The 19300-nt window shown below is 43.4% G+C and overlaps 1 pseudogene; it reads left to right on the top strand.

The window, feature by feature from the left end:
- Window positions 1-274: 274 nt before the first annotated feature.
- LOC135914526 (rac GTPase-activating protein 1-like) overlaps window positions 275-19300 on the top strand; it is a 38236-nt pseudogene continuing 19210 nt past the window's right edge.

Genomic DNA, 19300 nt, shown 5'->3' on the forward strand with positions numbered 1-19300 from the left:
TGAAACGGCGCTGGAGCGAAATGGCACCGCTCGACCCCTGCGTAGCAGACAAGGTGCGACTGCACCACCTCTTACTCCAGCGATCACTTCTCGGGAAATGGTTTTCTGCTGAGCTGTGAAACTGAGTTGTTGGTTCTAGTAACGTTGATTACATTCTAGTTTATATCTCAGCTGACAAAATAAAAACGAAAAAAAGAATGTAACAATCCTCGCAAGCTCAGACAACGCCTCCTTGGCTCAGTAACTCTATGGCTCAGACGATGGCACTTGCTGACCTGCCACACAGCGGCGGTTGACTGAAACGGCCTAACCGTGAGCTCGAGGAGAATGCGGCGGTTGATATAAATGACGACCTGTGAAAACCGTGGCGACTTCTTGTTTCAGCGCTTCTAGCTCGTCACTGTTGCTTAGCATCGGCTCATTTCTTCGAGGAATCCCGAGCTCCAAAAGCAGAGGTGCGTTTGAATTGCTGCTGTAGGCGAGCGACACGGCTGTGCCTTGGTTTCGCCTGTTACGGGAGAGTCTGTTATTTGACTGTTTGGTGCTGTCCCTCGGAACTCGTTGCCAGGTTGTTAAGAGCCCAGATTTCACGTTTTCCAAAGCATTAGACTCAATCTGCCGGGGGTCATAGCAGTTCGAGCGTAATTTTTGTTATCCGTGGATTCTGTAGGGCGTAGGGGGCGCGAGTTTGCGTTATCGAGCGCTTGTTTTCTTTCCAGGGCCATGTTCGTGTCACCAGGCGATTCGCAGCTTTCGTTGGTCGCCCAGTTTGACGACCTCTGTCGACGGCATACCGCGTATACCGACACCGCAACCGAAGGTGCGTTATTATTATTTTTTTTTTCAGCCGATAGTGGCCAGCTTTAATTAAGAACAGCGCTTATGCTAAGCTGACCATGTAGTAACTCGGGAAGTGGCCGTTGAAGTATGAGTTAAACTGTTATAAAGCTAAAGGGCGTCAACGTGGTCTTTTAACACAGCCGACGTGACCGCGCAGGATACGGTTAACTGTTCGCGTCGTTTCTCAGACCGTAATGTACACTTTCGTTCTTTGGCACAAATTGTATTTCGTGTGTTCTTGTGTGTCTTTCGTAGAGTGACATTGTTTTTGTGTCGTGTATTGTCCTACGTCCTCGCATCCAACTCGCGTATTTAATATGTGGTCTATTACTTTATATCTACCTGCCCATACACAATCGCTGTATGCTTAGGTGCAGCAGCACATGCTAGAAACTTTTTTGTTGACAAAGTCTTCTTAATATGAAAAATCATTAGTACTGATTTGCACTTTCAAAACCACTTCTGTAAAAGCTTTTGGATTCTTTGCATTCAGCTTTACAGGCAAATTATGGGTCAGTTAGCATGTATTTTTGATGTGCCATAAGGGCATATGCAGAAGTTCTTATAGTCTTTTTGTCAATGTAGTTAAAAAATAACTTGACTGCCAGTATCAGGTTGTGAAACTCTTGACCTATGCGCAGTGGAATTTTTTGGAAAGTCGAGTTCCTCAAAGCTTAGTTTTACCTCGTCTGGTTATTTATACACTACAATGACATGCCTGAGGTAGCATTCTCCAAGTTAACGACTACAACCGGTGGAACTGTGCTTGTATTGCATTTGATTCTGACAACTCTGCTGCACTTATGGGGCTGCAAAATGACACTGTCCTTCATCTTCACCAATGCCGCAAGTCGCTTGCATTTACTCCACTCATCTGGAGTGTCTACTGGAGACTGCTACGACACATTCAAAGGGGCTCTGAAACACTTTTCTAACTAATCCTAGAATGGCCTCGCTATTAAAGAACACTGTCTCTAGCATCTCGTGCCACGAAACTTTTTCAAATCCTTTAATTATAAATATAGTTATCGCACCCATACAGGGCTTTCTCTTTTTGTTTCTGCTAGCGTGCTGGAAGCTGCACAGCAGAGAAGCCAGAAGAGCAAAGTCCTGCCTAAAAGTTGAGTGTCGTGGCGACGAAAGGGCTCGTCACAGCACCCCGTGGTGGCTGCAGTAGACAACTCTACGCAGCAAGCCGTGTATATCTCTGAGGCCACGCGCAGCGGATACAGCTTCGTGCAGTTGTCATCTTTTGACTGGCAGTGCAAAAATTTAATGTTTTTTCTGCCTTTTTGGTAACTCGGAGGCGTATTTATTTCATTTAACTCAAAACTTGCAATTGTGTATTATTGAGAAAGCTCTTGCAATTGCAAAATCAGCCATTAGTGTTGGTGGGTCCAGCTGCTTGCGATGATGCTGCATGATGACACTGCGGAAGCAAGAGTAAGAGAGAGCAAGTGATTTATTGCTTATTTTTGACATGAGATTGCCAATTTCCTGCTGCATGCACTGCAGCCATATTTGGCTCATGTTCACAGCAGCCTCTATTGCTGATCAGCAAGGTTTTCTTACTATGTTCAAAAAGCGTTTCACGGCCCCTTTAAGAATTCACGGGGTGGGTGTCATTGCCCTTTCTCCCCATTGCACACACAGAATGTGGCATTCGGCATGTTTCCAGCTGATACTGTGAAATCCTATAGTTTTGTGGCCGCAATTGTTTGTGAATCAGGTACTTATATTTACGGCTACTAAACTTCAAGATCTACTGTACAGCTCAATTAGGCCACAAGAACTCCTTTGTGCATGTTTTTTTTTCTTTTACTCTTTCTTCTTCTTTCAAACACTCGTCTGTTTAACCCTCTAGGTAGCTCTTCATTCTTGCATGTTCTTGCATACATCTTGTGCTTCACTTGTAATCTGAGGGATGCATCAGCTTGCCTGCTCAAAATCTGTTGGTGTGTCTGCACGCACGATCTTGTTCCTGACATAATGTGAGCTTGTGCAGCGAAGTAAATCAAATGCGCAACATTTTACGGGTTACAGCCAGCACAGCTAGCTGGCAAAACAACTTAATTTTTAGCATAGTGTCCCTATTTCTTCCCTAAAAACTTGACATGGCCTAAAATTTCGCGACATTTTCCAATGCGGAAATTAGTGCAAATTAAGGCTGTGCGAAAAACGTGTTACAAGGGCGTATCTTTACCGCTGCTTTTTCTTCATGAGAGGGCAATAGTTTTGACTCTTCAGCTTGCTGCTTGACTCAGAGTTATTTTGTTCTGTATTTTCCAGAACTGATGTTGGAATTCGTGCGTAACCAGGAAGTATGCCGCAGACAGTGGCATGCAGTCATTGTTGAAAACGCTGAGCTCAAGAAGCAGGTTGCTTCGTTGACCGAAATGAACATCGAACTTGAGCGAAACCTTGCCCACACCAAGTAAGCGTTTTCTTGCCATGTGATGCTGTCGCTGAGGTGACATGTCCGACCCTCTTGTGAATCGGAACATTGTGTAACAGCATGCAGACGCACATCATTGAAAGCATGCACCCATCATAGTAGCCCATTACCACTACGAAACTTTCATGTCTAGTATGACAGGTAGGGAAAAAAAAAACGCAGCACCAACTGGGAACATGGCATTGAATGTGTTTTTTTTTGTTTTGTTATCTAATCTGCAGTAGTAGTTCAGTAACTGTGGCATTCCACTGTTGAGGTCATGGGTGTTATTCTCGGCCACAGTGGCCACATCCTAATTGTGGCTAAATGAGTGAACATACATGTACTTAATTTTATGCTAGTTAAAGAATTGTCCAAAATAATATAGAGCCTTTGTTACAACTCTTCACATATCCCCAGCGTTGCTCTGAGACAATGAAGCCAATGAATAAATCGATCGAGGCATTTTAACTGACTGAAAAGCAGATTAAGAAGAACCAGATCAAGCAGCCCATCTCCTTTAGAGGGACACTAAAGGTAAATATTAAGTCAAGCTAAACTGATAGATTCATGCTCGAGAACATCTAAGGCATCAGATTATAGCGAACAGAGCTTTAGTGATTGAGAAATTGAGGTAAATGCAGGACACAAATAGACTCCTCCGGGACATTCAAGTACTAGCCCAGCAACAAAGACACTCCCCGTTATAATCTGTCACTACTGCTCAACCACTTGTAATAAAAGGATAGTTGTATTACATTATAAGATGAAAGAAAATGCTACTTGTCCAGTTTTGCTTTATTTTTAGACAAATGAACTTCTTGACGTTATGCTTGACAGTGATGCGGGTTGTAAAAAGGTTTCGTTTTCACCACGCTGCTGCACCGTCCCTTTCATGTTTCAGCAGTTTCGTTACCGCATAATGTTTTGCTGGCACGTGAAACTTGCACGAACTGCAAGTAGCAGAGAATGCCACGTCCATGTGATGTCGCGGGATTCCTGGATGGTCCACGTAACTTGACCAGGAGCAGCTGCAGTGGCAAATCCAAAGCCCTGCCCCGGTTTAGTTTCTCCATGGCAGTGTGTTTGTGTTTTGCGCAGAAAACCGTAGTGCCATCTGCTGGGTGCCGTTTTACTACCAGACCACATTAAAAGGCAGTGATGGCATATGCAATGTCAGCACTCCCCACTCGGGGAGGCAGGTGTTATCAATTGCGCTAAAGGTATGCGGACCCTTCACACACAGTTTTCTCGTAAATTAAGTGTTTTCTTGGCACGAAACAATCGCTACGAGGTTTCTGTAATTATACTTTAATAGTTCACATTTACTTAATATATGCCTATAGTGCCCCTTCAAGGAGAAATGTCAATGGTCTCCATAATTCTTAACCAGTGTTTCTGATCTCTCGCTTGGCAAGGTATACTTGAAACGTTTTAAACCTTTGGTGGAAAATGGTAAAAACTTACCTAACGTATTTGTAGTGACTTGAGCAGCCACAAGTTGTGTTTCGATGTTTCATGATAAAATGCGAGATTCTATGCGCTAAAACCACAATTTGATTGAGACACCACAAAACATTTCAAAACATTTCATATTGCAAGCTAACCAAATCTATTATCTTAAGCATTTCTGCATATCCAAAATAATAAGCTATACCCCACGTACAGTTCTTCTAGATGTGTCCAATATTGCCTCCGGTCACAAAGTATAAGAACACCAAAAATTACAACTACCTATGGTCGGCAGCATATTCTGCATCAAATACCCAGTCTGCTTAATAAACTTGGCAACATTTTAGACCTAAATAAACAAATTTCAAAAAATAGGTTTCAACGAATTCTTCTTGAAAATTGCATTGAATATGTTTAATTACTGTTTAAGTGTTGATTACAACCTCCATGTGTATTGACTTTTTTTTATCTTACTCAATGTGCACTGTTTTATTTCTTAGCACACATTGTTTCTTTTTTTCTTTTTTTGCTGCTTGTTACAATACATGTATGTCGATCTGCTTGTTTTCTTTACTCTTATATTTGTTCTTTTTGTTTTTTTTAATAACTAGAGACAATTTAGATTGTTCAATGACTATCTTTTGTCTGCTTATGCCTGCTTGCTGAACTGTATCTCGGAGCAAAAGCCTCTGTCAGGCTGTATAGCCTTTTGATTTTGCTTCGATTTCTGTTGATGTACAGAAAGAAATCAATAAATAAACCTCAAACCTCAGTGGAGGACTGATATAATAACCACCTGGGGTCAGGGGCATAGCCGGAGGGGGGGGGGGGGGGGTTTATGGGGCAGTATGCCCCATAAGCCACTATGCGTATGGTTCTCTGTGGACCAAGCGTCTCACGTTTTCTTCGATATTCCTTCGGTAGCCACATTAGGTGCCCAACATAGGCCACTAACAGTATGCATATGGTTCTCTGTGGACCAAGCGTCTCGCGTTTTCTTCGATATTCCTTCGGTAGCCACATTCGGTGCCCAACATAGGCATTCGATTGTGGACAACATGCTTTCCTTTGCGTTTTCTTTTCCAATTCGGTGCCTCCGCCCCACAAGAGACATTTTTTGCGGTGCACTGAATTGTCGCATGCTGAAAGTTCGATTTTGTTACTTCTTTTCAGGGAAGTAATGGGCCACAGATCGCTTCAGTTGCCAGATACTCTTGCTATATTATTGTGATAGCAATTATATGTGCACTCCAGCCACATACTGCCCTTACCGTCGCCCTCGCGTTCCGTATGAACTTCTATGCGATAACATTGTGACCGTGCGCCGCATGCTGTATGTGTGAGTGAAAGCGTAGGAGGGTGGTGGTGATGACATGGGTGAGCTGACCATGGTGGCGCAGTGTTGTGTGCACAAGGAAGAACAGCGGGGAGGAAGCGCGCCGCCTTCCATCGCGCACGACACATCAGAGGGCGTGGAGGGAGGGCCTTAGGATTCTGTGATCGGGGAATCTATGATTACGCAATCTGTTTATTTGCCTTGTTTGTTGCATTATATGCCATGATTATGCAAAAACGAGGTGAGGCATTATATACCGTGACCTTTTCATAGATATGTCGATTTATTGGAGACTTATACATATATTTATAGATCTTGTTGCGAGGTTTTGTGTATACGTGCAGTGAACTTAGTTTCCAGTGACACTTTTTTGCACTTTATCAACTGCATCTTCGCATTTGTATATTCCACTGTATCCTCGCATTTCTAATGTACGAGGGCGAGTCAAATGAAAGTGCGCCAACCCACCCCACATAATAATGGTGCGGTTTATTATCTGCCAGGCATGCACATAGCACACACAGGCATCTCTCGTTTAGAAAAGTGACACGCAGGTGTGAGGATAAATGTTCTTTAATGCTTTCATGCACTGGGCTGAACATGGTTGCGTGACATAATGGATGCTCCAAAAGTTTAACAGCATGGTATCGTAAGGTTTTTGACAGCTGAAGGTGTTTCCCAAAAAGAAATTAGTCACCGTATGGCTGCCATGTCGGTTCAACATTGAATTTCATTCGCCACTGTGGAGCATTGGAGCAAACTGTTCAAAGGACGATATGAAAGTTGCAAAGACGACCCAAGAACGGGCCAAGACCACTGTGCAATCACCCTCAACACAATTGCAAATCTTGATGAGCTGATTAGACAAGAACGCAGGATAAGCATCGATGAACTGGCAGAGCGTGTGAACATAAGTCATGGTTTGTTTCATATCATAATTCATGAATGTTTCGGTCATCTGCTTTTGTGCGCGCAATGGATGCCCAAGATTTTGAAGCACCGCCAGAAGACGGAGAGGTTCGGCGCTGCCTTGACTCATCTTATCCGGTATCACAATGGAGGTGATGACTTGTCTGCAGTTGTGACTGGGAACGAATCATGGTTGCCACTACTACGAGCCTGAAACAGAACGCAAAGCATACAGTGGAAACATTAGCATTCATGCCACCCCCAAAGAAAGCGAACGCCGTCATTTCTGTCGGAAAGATGTTGACTTTTTCAATCCTCAGGGGCCATTACTGATCGAATTTGCTAAACCTGGAGAGACTATTAATCACTTCATATATCATATGCTTCATATCTCTTCATATCAGAGGCATGCACTGCTTTGCTGGTTTCGAACTGATATAGTGCTGAAGGTTGTGTGATATTTTCTTTACCTATTTTATAGACAAATAAACATTGAAGCATTGATATCACTTATTTTGGGCAGAATATTTGGGAAATATGAGTATATTCCTTTATGAAAAAATACATATTTTACTTGTCTTGACAGTGCATAGCATTTAAGGATTCGTTTGCAGCCTATTTGGCAATGACAATGCAGTTATTAATCATGTATTTTATCCGTTGTCAAATTTTATAAGAAGGAGGCAGAGCTGCAACGTGAACAGCCCCCCCAACGAAATTTCTGGCTACGCCACTGCCTGGGGTTTCTTAATGTGCACCTAAATCCAAGTACACAAGCGTTTTTTTTTTTTCATTTCACCCCCACCGAAACGTAGTATCCATTGCTGGGATCAAGTCCATGCTCAGCTCCTGCTCAGCCTGTGCTTCATGCTCAGCAGCACAGCACCATAGCCACCGAGCCACTGGGGCGACGTTAATCCTCTGCGCCTCTGCGATAGAAAAGCCTGACCAAACTACTACAAAAAAAAAATGAAACATGAATGGTAAAATACAAAATAAAACACCTGTTATGATTTACAGCCCTGAAAATGATTTAGCACATTGCTTTGTTCCTAGTTGCCAAGAATAAAAGCATATCAGCCAGAATCGTAGCAACACCACAACGAAGTGGTGGAAAGGAAATGCGTCTTAACTTTCCACATTACTGAATTATCATATAGTGTGGATGACGCTGAACAGCAAAAAGTGGAGAGAACACAAGGAAATGCAACACTCGCTTTGTCCTGTTCATTGTGTTGCTTCACCCATCAGGTGTAGTCTCTGTACTTCCTTGCATTCCATTCATCGATGCTAGTACCACGTACAACCATACACATGGAAATAGCCCTTTCGCTAACTGTAAAACTCTTTATTTCATGCAGGGAAGTGCTGCGCAAAGAATTGCTGCGCAGAGAAAGGTGCGAAGAAGAGTTGCAGCAAAAGGTAAAGCTCGGAAATAAAACATTAGAATTTAAGAGACCACACATGCACATGCTGTGTATGTGTGGTCTCTTAAAGGGTACCTGACATAGTTTTTGAATTTAGAAAACATTGCGGATTTGTCGTAGAGGCTGCTGTGAACATGTGGTACAAATGTTACTGCACTAAACGTAGCAGGGAACTTACAATCTTGTGTCAAAAGCAGCGAAAAATCGCTTGTTCTCTCTTCTGCAATGCCACTATGTAGCATCGTCGAAAGCAGCTGAACCTAACAACGCTATGAGCCAATTTCGTGGTTCCAAGAGCACTCTCAGTAATACATAATCGGTAATATTGAGTTAATGAAAGATCTATAGATATCTATGATCTCGGAAAGGCAGAAGGATCGTCTAATCTTTCCACTGCACATGACCTCCAAGATGGCAGCGGCGTGCTGCATAGCGTAATCTAGCGCAGCCACCATGGGCTGCTGCGTTGAACCCTTTTGCTGCATTTCACTACCGAGATGCTCAACTTTTGGCCAGGGCTTTGTGCTCTTGGCTTCTTTGCTCTGTAGCTTCCATTGCGCTAGTGGAGACGAAAGGGAAAGCCGGGTATTGGTGCAATAACTCCACTTATAGTCGAAGGATTCGAAAAATGTTTGGAGCATGAGATTTGTAAGACATCCTTTAATAGTGAAGCGAGTTCATGATTAGTTAAAGGGACCCTGAAACGATTTTGACATTTTTCTACAAACGTACTGAGTCGTTAGAGTAGGTCCTTCTGATCATTGACACATCAAGTGCTCCACGTAAAGCGTGTAATTTATTATAAGGTTTTAAAAATGCACATCGCTGCCGATCGCAGCACACTGCTCAGCAGAATTTTAAGCTGCCCCTACCCATATGACAGAAATCACCCATATGACGTCGGTGGGGCCAGCTGTCCGATTGGCTGACCAGGGCGCGCGACCGATAATTTTTCCAACTTTATGGTAAACAAATGATGTTCGTAATAGTTGGAATGTTAGTTAATTTGTTTTTGTAAAAAGAAAGTAACATAGAGAGAATGCACAAGAACAATTTTTCAGTACACTTAAGCACTTCCGGCACACAGCAAGTGTCGTCTGCTTGTGTTGCAACGGGCTCAGTCTTCAAGAGCTCCGCTGTCAGTGTCGGTCTGCCTTCTCACGAGCGCTATTATTCAACTTTGTTGCGTTGTGGACTGCAAGTGTAGCGACTGGCAATATGTCAAGCTTTGTTGCCAAAAATGGTGAAAAGCGGTCTTTGATTTTTGTGAGTCCGAGTTGTAAACTGTGCCTCCCTGTGGCCAGTGCCAAGTGCTATGTGTATGGCCTTGCACCATTGGCTGTTCCATTCGTTCTGTGGTAACTACAAAACTGTTCTATGTGCTGCAGCTCCGAAATATATTGGATGGGGCAGGGATGTTATTTTGGGCACTGTCAAATTCTGCCATAATGTCAGCTTTGGTAATGGTAGCATTTTGAGCCAATCGGAGAAATCATAGCACACCTCTGGACCTGCTTTGGCCAATCGAAGTTGACAATAGGTAAATCTGACAATATGGTGGAATCTGTCAATGTCCAGAATTTGAACCCAAGGTTTATTAAAAATAAATAAAAAAAAGGCAGTTTTGCTGAGAAATGACTGAGCTCGTTACAGGCCTTTAAAGGGACACTAAAGATAGCAAGAATTTGAACTGTATTACTAAATTATTCTACAATACCAAAAAAAAAGTTCACTCTTACAGGGAGAAATGGCTTTGGCAAGACAGAAAAGGTGTAAAAACGCAAGACTCGTGACAATGGCGCCTTGAAATTTCCACACCAGCCACCAGAGACGCCGATTTCAACGGCACCTGCTCAAGCCTAGTTAAGTTCTTGGTGGTGAAGATTGTCCGCATTGTAATTGACAAAGGGCCAAAGACTGTGCTTGCCTAGTCTGGAGAACGTTTACTACACTACAACCTCTGAAATTCAAGAAAACTCGGAAAACAGTTTTGTCGCACTAACGTGCCGACACTGGATTTTGGTGCAAAATTCAAAACCATTACTTTGACCTTCATTTTCTCTTTTAATGATGAACCACTTACTGAAAAATCAAATGGGGGCTCTGAAGAATGTCTCGCAAGTTTAAACTGCTTCATTCTTTCTTGTGAAATGCATGCTAACATTTCCTTTGCCCATCCTTTTTCAGCAACGCCAGCTGGATCAGGTTCGCGACCTCCTTGCCAACAATGCTGAAATCTGTGACGAGACAGCTGAGAAGCTCTCGATTCTTATGCCTGCTGACAACGGACTGCAGGATCCCACATCCAGGTTAAGAAAGACCACTTTAAGCATGTGCATTGAAATGGCTTGTATTGTATCCCATCGCTCGGGTGAAAACAAAGTGTCTTGACAAAATGACATTTAACCTCTTAACCTCCCATATTCCTTTTTGTAAAAGCTCATTAAATTTTCGAATTCTTTCTGGCTTGCCAAGTTTTTTAAAAATTCATAATATTGTTGTATAATCTGGTCCCTTGTATTCGATGGAAACACTGAGTAAGGTGTCTGCAGGGGTTTTCTAAAATGTGTAAACATTAGAAGTTCCCCGATTGATTTTAGACTGTCACTGGAGCAGCGGTGGAAATCTGGAGCTGTGGCCTTTAAATCGCCAGTGGCTAGTTTTTTGACGAGAAAACCAGCTCGGAAACTGTTTTCTTCACCTTGATATGCCGATTGGATGGAGCAAGAAGTGGCAGCAAGTACGAGGCCTTAATGGGACACTGTATAGCAACTTGTTAAAGAGATGCTATGGAGAGCCACTAAACCAGCTTAGCCTGATAAATTGTCCTTTCAAACAACATTTGCATTAATTTCATGATATTGATTAGTGAAGTGATCAGTGATTTGACCTTCATTGCAAATGAAGATCAAAGTTCAGTTTTTGTAATTTCATGCCTAAACCCCAGCAATTGTACATCAGTGCGACATCCGATTTTGAAGTATTTTTATTGTATTTGTGCCACGTTGGCTCGGTGAAAGTTTCTAAACTTGCCGTGTTCAATGCTCCACTCCTGTAGAACGCAATGTAATTAATTTTTAGCGATGAGCAGTTAACGAGGCTATAGCAGATGCTGTTAAAATGCATGGAATCACGACTAGCTGGTGCGGGAACTTCCCGGTGGTGTTGCCACCCGTTCTTTCTTTATGCGCCTTTTCTGGCTTGCCAAGCCTCTTCGGGCACTAAGAGTGGTGTTTCTGGTATTGTAGGAGGGTAATTTGCTAGTACTGGTGAAATTATTTTTTTTTACTTTAGTGTTGCTTTAATGGCACGCTGGAGAGCAACCTATTAAATTGGTTTACACTGACAGGGTAGCCTTTCAAATTTATTTGCAGGGTGTTCATACAATTCCAATTCGCTGGCCAACCTAATCGCATAGTGCTTGTCTGCTGGCCAGGCAGCTGCTGTAATGGAACTACAGGATAACCGTTTTCAAAACTGTTTGCCCATTGCAGTTACTCGGTCGCTGTGGCATTGAGCATGAGGTCGTGGGTTTGAATCCAAGCTGTGATGGCTGCATTTTCATAAGGGCAAAATGCAAGGACGCACTTGTACTGTGCTTTTTGTGTACATTAAAGAACCCTAGGTGATCACAATTAAATTTCAAGATTGTTTGCATTTACTTGGTGGGTAAAAAAAAGTTGGCTTTAAGGCAGTCGACTTCTGTAAATTCGACCCTGATGAGACCGACGGAACTGATTGAATCATCCGGTGGATACAATTAAAACGAAAAAATAAGATAAAAAGAGAAAACCAAAATGCACCACCGGTTCATTTGGCAGTGTTGTCATGAAGCAGTGACAGTCAGGGATTCGGCAAAACTAACTCTTTATTGGGTGAACCTGTGCCCACAAAAAACAGGCTACACCCAAAGTATGATAGCGGCAAACACAGTCAGCTATCATCAAAAATCTGATCAGCTGGTCAAGCACATCGGCTTTTATACATGAGTCACCGAAGGTTCCAGAGTAATAGCTGGTAGCTGCATGTCTTCCAGAACTCGCATCGCGCATACAGTCAGATTACACAAGGTGCAGTGACAACAGAACAGATAGAACCATCGATAACATTCGAAAAACATCCAATACATGAGGGCACGTCCTGCACTGAGCGATAACATTTAAGATTTGTTAGCCGGTAGAAGGCGGTGTCCCGAGAAAGATACGCAAGTACACATGTCAATATTTCCCCAATTCAAACACACCTCCAAATCAAACGTGTACCCACTTTCTATGCGTCCAAAGTAGAAAAAAGAATAACCGCCCCTTCCAGTCTATGGAGGTGGTTGAACGGCAAAGCTGTGTTAGTTACACTGACTGTGACTAAGTGCAAGAAGCGCAAGCCAAACTTCGCTAGCAGTCTATATTGTTAATGTTTTGTTACACCATTCCTTCACCTCATTTTCGCTTTTGCATACTTCACATGGTGAGCATACGTTAGGAGCGTTGCCATTTGAACTCTGCATCTCTGGCGCACAGCTCGGGGTCGGCCGTACGATGTCGAGCCCGTTCACGAGCCAACTATCACTGACTCATGGTAGGCAGCTTCGTCCTCAGGAGTACGCACTACTCGTGGTGTTCCCATAGTTGTAGCTGGGCTGGAATGTGCAGAACCGCTAATCCAAAGCTCTGTATATTGGGTGCAAGGCCCACCACTGAATATGCGGGCACTGCAATCGTTTTGACGATTGGTTGGATTGGTTTGATGATTGAAGTGGCTGCCGGCAATTCTTGTTTGTGCAGGAAGTGCCGACAGCCACGCACTCCTAGTATCGCATTTCAATCGCTGGGCACTGTTCAGTGGCCGCAAACCACCAGCATAACATTTGTTTCTTTCGCGGTAGAGTGGAATAAATCGTCTATAAATTCGATGCTGATCTGGCTCGATTGCTGAAAATGCACCGTATGACAACCGTATCAGATTTGCGTGTAAGGTAGTATTCTCACGGGGGGAAAGGGGTCACTCCAACCCCTTCCCCCTGTTGAGCTTCTCTTTTCCTCTCCTGCTTGGTCACGTATGTGGCCCCTTCTTAGCGAAGTCCGAGAACGACGGCACAGAGTCCACATAAACAGCTTTGCTGTAATAACTTAGAAATGACATCAAAGTTCCTAAGCAATGTAGATATCTAATGCGCACCCAAATTTTTAGCAAGTAAAATTGTTGCTCAGTGGCAATGAGTCCTAAAGTCAGCAAGTTGTTTTTTCATCCACTTTCATTTCCATTAATTTATCTTTTCTTTGTTTCATTTATTAAGCACAAGTAGTTTCCTCTATGTTGTCCTTGGTGTCAGTGTTTGTTGGCTTCTTATGACATAACAGTAACTTAACTTGCACAAGAGTAGACGCTGCGAAAACCTACATCTCTTGAAGGTAGTGTGGGATCGTGAAAATGGCGTTGCCACACGTCTTGCTTTTGCATCTGTTCTGGCTTGTGAAGCCTGCTCTCATAGTAAGACTGACCTTTTGGCAGCTAAAAAGTCATTTAGCAATCTAGCCCAACTTGGTGTTCCTCTATAATATCCCTTTAAAGGCAGTAGACAAATTTTTCAACTATGTACATATTATGACTCACTGCTGTCACTTTCCACTGCAGTTGCCTTGTAGCTATGGTAACCTCATGTATAGCTAAAAGCTAGGCAAGGAAACAGCTTCTGCTATTCACAAGGGAAGCAATGTGGCCCTTCAAGATAATTTTTGTCAAGACTGACTTTAGACGCTCTGTGCGCTTCAAAGTTTGCGTGCATTTCTGTCTGATTCGTAGTCGTTAAACCAAGGAAAGTCTCAACTTGAAGTCGGCGTTTCAACAAGACTCTTCCCTGTGACGGCAATGATGTCCAACGAATATCCTATGCACATCCACTGCCAGGACATTGACATCCTAAGGATGTGTCGAATACATCCTGTGAATGTCCCTCGCATGATTGTTTGGCCACACTCTGTCCTGCAGGCATCGCTTGCATGCTCGCGAGGGACACCATCGGGACGTACTGCATACATTTCACAGACAGATGCCAGGATCCTTTCTACCAGTGTTTGCTATGATGCCTATTATGTTTGCAGCCCACACTGTGTGACATATGCAACGGGCAGACTGCCCATGCATCATGAACAGATGCATTGTGTGTACAAATTTGGCGCACACACACTCGCTTGCAGAAGTGCAGTATACTCCTAATTTTTCTAGGCCTTCCGCCAAGGGCAAGTGGCTTATTGAAGTCGCTGAAGTTCCCAAAGTAAATTGCATCAGAAAATTTGAAAAGTACGACGTACACACGAGCAGCAGACATGATAGCTTCAGATCGTATTTCGAACCCGCAGGAAAACATACGTAATACTGTTACGAGGAGACTTGGACAAAGCCTCTTGGAGGACAAATTTCAGCATGTATGCTGAAAAATGTACATGTGCTATATCCTTGGGATGTCCATATCACGATATCCGAAACTGGACATCTTATGGATGTTTTAATTCTCTGAAATGGTGTGCTGAGATTGGAACACGATTCAGATGTCCTATGGACAATGTGTTTTTGCTGGGTTGTCTTGCCAGTCAAGCCAAGTTACCCTGACAACTTCTACAACAATGCTGTCAAGGGGACTTCCACAACAGTTTTCTGGTGGCAGCGTGCTCGGTATTAAATGTCAAGGAATAGCCATCAGTTCAGCCCTCATCTGTCTCGAACATATGCGTTGGAGGGCAATTAACACTAATTATCAATGATTATGAAATAAGTTACCTTGTTGTTACTCGAATAGATATGAACTTCCTTGCGCAGTTTCTTTTAGTCGGCAATCTGTTATCTTTGTTTCTCATGTCGTGTTTTACTAACCCCGTGTAGGAGGTTAGCTAGCTAGGAGGCCGTATGGCTGTGGCTGCGAAAGCTGACTTCGTGGTCCGACAACAAAGCCTACGCTCGAAACACGAAGGGGGCGTATGACCAGGGCACCTGCGAGAATGTACAGGCAGCGTCAATGATGAATCATCCCTAAGAATTGCCAGCAGACAGACTCCTAGTACTTTCAACAAAGGATGCAAGCACTCACTTCTACAGCTTCACTGTCTTGATGGATGATTTGCTCAGTTCAGCATACGTCTGGGAAGGTTTAAATTTTGTAAGAACACGAGCAGACTGCTTGAGCTGTTGCGCTGACAAAGATGAGCCTCTTTGTCAAAATGTTGTCGTCCAGGCTGAAGCTTTCTCGTTGATTGCTTCATGTGTCCACCTTCCTGTGAACACTTTGTCTTGTGTGGACTTCTATCGCTGTAGTAGACGAGTAGTTGCATTGTTTACACGATGGATGTATATCTGCCTTGGTTAAAATTGCTTTCGGAGCTCATTACCTTGGGAGCCTGCCCAGCAGTGTTCCTGTGGGATTATTTTTACTGTGAAGGTACTGCTTACAATTATCCAAAATAAAACCCAGCTTTGCAGGAAAAGCATTGTTAAAGATATTATTGCAGGCATACTTAATCTATCTCTGCTTAACTTAGCCACCTCCACATTGTTACTGTGGAGTTGTATACAGGCAGCTAGTTTGTGGGAGTTGATGAAGGTGCTCTTTAATGTTGGTATTTCAGGCTGAGCATCATTGACGAGTCTGTAGGTTCTGTGCTTTCACCTTCCGGAGACGACCTGGATGTCACCGATGATTCTGCCGATTTCAGCATGCGCCGCTCACAGGGCAAGCGGCGGCACTGTTTCTTTGAAGGCATATCGCCGGTTGAAAAAAAGTCCAAGGTTAGTGTTTGCGCTTCTTTTTAAAATTCGTTTACACTCTCAGCATGGACCTTGATGGGCCCTTTAGTTGATTTGGCACCATTCAGTATTTTTTTCAGCCACATTTAAGACATTTCCAATGTTTAATCGGGAAAAGTAATGACCTTATAAGAGAAGATTGGAGCACATTCTTGGTTTGAGCTAGTTTGTGGGTCATCATTCAAAGGAAATTCGTGGTGTGAAGCAGACGAGGATAAAGAACATGACAGTTGTGTTCTTTGTCTTTGTGTGGTTATAAAAGATTTCTCATTATGAGTAAACTAGGGGGTGCGAAATCAAAATTTTCTAATACAAATTGAATACGAATACTTAGTATTGAATATCGAATAATGATATGCGCATGCATTGATTCGCGAGTTGGTTTATCTTGACATGTAGTAGCATTGCATTTACATTGTCACTGGTAAAAAAATTTAACTAGTAAGCCATTGTACTAAAAGATATGTATTTGGCTCACATTGACTTTGGAAAATGTAATAATTTCTGCTAGTTGTCTGTTTTCGCCAACATGTGCCTTATTGTACCGCATCGATTTCTCATAAATTCGGAGTCATTTCACCCTGTACCAGTCGTCGCTCATCGCATTTGCTGTCAAAAAATAAGCTCAGTACTGGGAACGGAACCTGCGAAAGAGCACACCTTTGCTGTTCACTAACTTTTGCCTCTTGCTGTTGAGAAGCTGGCTTTTCAGCAACGTTTATACGTTCAGTGGCTAACTGTGCTTTACAGGCGAAATTTTGCCAGCAGCATGAAATTATTGCTAAACTCGGCACAAAATCAGACACACTTTCTTAGGCAGAAATAAACGTTAAGAACCATGTTTGCTCCTGCACAGCCAGCAATATATTTAATTTGTTTCGTATATTCGCATCCAATCGAATATCCAAAATATTTTGAATATCTAGTTTTCGAATCGACTACGAATATTAATAATACAATACAAATATAAAAATATATTAAAATAGAAATATATATAGTCGAAATTTTTGGATATTCGCACACCTCTGGAATAAACTCAATTGAAATTTCGGTGCCCATCCTGTCGTTTTCTTTATCCTTGTCTAGTTTGTGCCGTTGATTCTTTGAACAGGAAGAGCGATCTAGGACGCTGCATCCTTCCTGTTCTCTTCGTATCTTTAAGCGTTTCTTTCCCCTTTCTGAGCTTTGAAGTTGTCTCAAATATCCACGTTCCAACTAGCCCAGCCTTCTGACTTTGTTACTTTGTGACTTTGTTGGTTTTTGATGTTACACCTCCTTAGTCAGTTGGTCAAGATGCCACCAGTGTTAGCATGCAGGAGCAGGAGATGTTGGCTTAACACATCTCTGTCCTCTTGTATGTCTTATGTCTCCAGTTTACGCACATAGTAGTCTATCAAATAGACTATACTTGCCCGCCAAGAAGTTTCATTGCAGTAAGTGTGGATTGTTGACACAGAATGGACACACAGTTCCTACAGCAAGATCCTACGCTTGTATTCCAGGCAAACGATGAACTCGACCGCTCTTGTCCAAACGTGGTGCACACAACTGTGACAATCACAGATGGCAAGGAATTGGTAGCAACTTCACGGGTGGTGACGCAGCCATTGCCACCGATGGCACCGACCCCGCCACCACCACCACCGCCAACGCCAGCTTCTTCGACACCCACGATGGCACTGACACCCACGACAACGCCCAAGTACTCTAGTGGTCAGTAATATATTGCATGCAGTGCTTTCAGCAGCCGGGTGTCATGCATTGTTCACTCCTGGCTTGTTCTGTCATTGAAATGTCATAGTTGCTTGAGTAATAATGGCAGTAGCCACATGTGTTGTCTACTCGTTCCTTGTTCCGTCATTGAAATGTCATATTTGCCTGAGTAATAACAGCAAGATTTTCAAGAGAATTGACAGGCTCATAATACGCTGCATTGCATTCATGCTAACATAGTACTTCTGTGCCTTGGATCAGTTCAGAACTCTTGATCAGTTCTTTTCCGCAATTACCCTCGTTCTGTATGATGTAACATCCAGTACAACGGCATGCTGCAACAATGCCAGTCCGTTGACATAGCAACATTTCTGATGCCTGTATTTTTTTTTAGCTCAGTCTGTCTATGAAGCCTGTTCACAATAACTGGAAATGTGCCTACTCAAAGGGCCCCTCACCAGGTCTGGCCATCTTGAGCTGACAAGCACAGTGCACACAATGCATGCTAACGATCATGTCTGCTAAGTATTGCATCGCTACACACTGTGGCAAGAGCTGCAATTTCGACCCAACCGCTATTTGGACTTCTCCTTGCGAGCATCTCGGTCCCAGCCAGAGAGGTGACGTATATGCACAAGTGCGCCTACGGACAGTCGATCGATTCTTTAGCAGCACCGCACGAGCATCGACTGGCCGGCACAATCAGCGCCTTCTAATCGTATGACGCAACAAGATCGGCAAGAGCAGTGCATGCTGGAAGTTTACTGGAAGCCGCCATCTCCGATAAGCCGGGGAACTTGCACAGGGGCAATCGTGCCCGGGGCAATGTCGTGCTGGTGGAAAGAGCCTAGCAGATGAAACTTGCGCTTCCAGTGAATTTGGAGTGCATGCACCACTCTTGCCGATCTCGTCGCTTCACACTTTCAGAAGGCGCTCACCGGCTGGTCAGTCGACGCTTGCACGGTACTGTTAAAGAATTGATTGACTGCACATGTCTGCGCTGTCACATCGCTCATAGTGACACGGGACTATGAGAGTTATTCGAGGCAACATCTGTTATTTGTGCAATCTGTTGCTTCACTAGACGAGTTAAAGTTTAGAGAAATAACACACAAACCGAATGTCTGCATGTTTTTGGTTTATACTACGCTTCACAGCAAAAGAGATGTATTTGCGTTTTGTCTGCTTGGTCTCGCATCGTTCAGTCACGTACGTAGACAACATAACTGTCATTTTCTGCAGTGTTCCAATGTGCGATCATGCTCTATGAACCACTTCAGTCTGCCTCGGGGTTAGTGTAGCACTGGCTTATACCGCTAGTTGGGTGTCCTCATGCACTGCCCGCAAAATCATGTGCTGCGTTAACGGAGACAAACTCAACAGCTCGCGCATGAC

The sequence above is a fragment of the Dermacentor albipictus genome, chromosome 8 (assembly GCF_038994185.2).
Source record: "Dermacentor albipictus isolate Rhodes 1998 colony chromosome 8, USDA_Dalb.pri_finalv2, whole genome shotgun sequence".
In the NCBI taxonomy this organism is placed as follows: Eukaryota; Metazoa; Arthropoda; class Arachnida; order Ixodida; family Ixodidae; genus Dermacentor; species Dermacentor albipictus.